Raw genomic sequence first — 2485 nt, 5'->3', positions numbered from 1 at the left:
AAAGATGAAAAACCAGGTCTTGAAGATTAGGATTAGGTGGGGCCAAGAGGGTAAAGGCTATTTAGTAGCTAGGTGACTTTAGAAAAGTAATTTAATCTCTCTCAATCTGTATTTTTTTTTTCTTTTTTAAGTAATCAAGTAAAATGTGGAGTATCAACATGCCTTGCTATTGGAAGTGATTAATGGAAAATTCAAATGAAATAATGTACGTGAAAAAGGTTTATAAATGACAAAGTATGTTACAAATGTACCTTTTGCTTTGAGTGGTTTCCTGAATGTTAAGGTATTACTTAAATCAAAAGAAAAAAAAAATTGAAGAGTATTTTCTTGAAGTTGAGTACAGTGATTAAAAGTGAAGAATTATATACATATATATTTAATCTCCCCTGGAGATTACTGGCTGAATATTAAAATTAAAAGCAAGGAAAAAAAAAAACAGGTCAGTCAGCAGGGAGAGACAACGTAAGCAGATGAAATGCTAGAAGAACAATTTGCAATGCAATTTGATGCCAAGTAACAATGAGATTTCTAGGCAGAAAGGAAAGGAGAGTATCAGTAGATTAACCATAGAAATGAATTACTCAGTTTGAAGAGAAACACTTGCAGAATGTCATGCTGAAATAAAAGGCAACTGAAACAGGAACATGAATGGATGAGGTGTTCTGGGACTTAAATTTCAGCCACTGTAGTCATATATTGTCCATATATGCAAATCTGAATTCAAAAGTGATCTTGTCTGCTTCTATGCAAATGGGCTTACTTGAGTGCACAAGATTTTTGAGAAAAACCTAAATTCCATTTTTGATTAGGTCAGATTATGGTTAGCTGGAGATCTTCTGGGTGAATTGCAAATGTCAAGAGATCATGTTTTCACGATTTACTGTCAATCTATGGTTTTTTTTTAATTTGCATTATTTGAATGCCTCATAGTTTCACTGGGAAAAAATTATTTCGGTGTTAAGCTAATTAAAATTTCGTAAATGTTTTGCTGTTGTTAGTGCTGTTGAGTCGATTCTGACTCACAATGACCCTACATACAGAACAATGAAACACTGTCCGGTCCTGTGCCATCCTCATAATTGTTGCTGTGTTTGTGACCATCATTGCAGTCATTGTGTCAATCCATCCGACCCTCTACTTTACCAAAGATGATGTCCTTCTCCTGGAACTGATGTCTCCTGATAACATGACCAAAGTATAAGAGACAAAAGTCTGCCATCCTTGCTTCTAAAGAGCATTCTGGCTGTACTTGTTCCAAGATGATTTGTTCCTTCTTCTAGCTGTACGTTGAACATTCTTCACCAACAGCGTAATTCAAAGACATCAATTCTTCTTTGACCTTCCTTATTCATTGTCCAGCTTCCACATGCACATGAGGCAATTAAAAATACCATGGTTTGGGTCAGGCACGCCTTAGTCTTCAGAGTGACATTCTTGCTCTTTAATACTGTAAAGAGGTCTTCTGCAGCAGATTTGCCCAAAGTAATAGGATGTTTGATTTCTTGACTGCTGCTTCCATGGACATTGACTATGGATCCAAGTAAAATGAAATCTTTGACAACTTAAATGCTATCTCCATTTATCATGATGTTGCTTATTGGTCCAGTTGTGAGGATTATTGTTGTTTCATGCTGATGTGTAAAACTGAAGGCTGGAACCTTTGATCTTCATCAGTAAGTCCTTCAAGTCCTCTTCACTTTCAGCAAGCAAGGTTGTGCCATCTGCATACTGCAGGTTGTTAATGAGTCCTCCTTTAATCCTGATACCATGTTCATCACATAGTCCAGCTTCTGAGATTATTTGCTCAGGGTATAGACTGAGTAAATATGATGAAAGTATACAATCCTGATACACATCATTCCTGATTTTAAACCATACAGTATCCCTCTCATAAATAAAGAACATTATATTGTAGTTGTTATGTGCTGTCAAGTCGGACCCAACTCATAGCGAACCCCCCCCCCCCGGGTTTCTGAGGCAGTATAACTACAGAAGTAGATTGCCCAACCTTCCTTCTGAGGAGTGGGTAGTGGGTTTGAACCACCAGCCTTCTCGTTAGCAGTCAAGTGCCTAGGCACTATGCTACCAGAGCTCCTAACATTATATTAGTTTACACAAATACTAATTATAATAGTATTGAAAGAAAATAAGATGTTGATGTCCTACAATATGAAATTATGGTATAAACAGTGATTGAGCACAATTCTTAATGGAACAGAATCTTTAAAAAATGGAGTATTATAATTTTTAGTTCTAGATGGTGCTAAATCTTTCTGCCATGGCTGTGGTTTGTTTTAATAATGATTTGCTAAAATGCTCTACTGCCCATTTCTAGTTTTTTAAAAAAGTTACCATTATTTTATGTTTACTTTCTTTAATTATTCCATATTCTTCTATTTTAATGTTATCCATCAACCATCATTATATAGTAATATACGTAAATATTGTACATTTGCATAAGGCATAGGAAAGTGTAGAATGCACA

At 35.5% G+C, this 2485-nt stretch overlaps 1 protein-coding gene across 1 annotated transcript in view; it reads right to left on the bottom strand.

Annotated features, from left to right (window-relative positions):
• Positions 1–2485, bottom strand: part of BRIP1 (BRCA1 interacting helicase 1) — a 307450-nt gene that overhangs the window by 73050 nt on the left and 231915 nt on the right.

This window comes from Orycteropus afer, unplaced genomic scaffold (assembly GCF_000298275.1).
Source record: "Orycteropus afer afer isolate SDZICR_OR568_19922 unplaced genomic scaffold, OryAfe1.0 scaffold00196, whole genome shotgun sequence".
Taxonomy (NCBI): Eukaryota; Metazoa; Chordata; class Mammalia; order Tubulidentata; family Orycteropodidae; genus Orycteropus; species Orycteropus afer.
The sequence above is the reverse complement of the archived record's forward strand: the minus strand, read 5'-3'. Positions and strand labels throughout refer to the sequence as shown.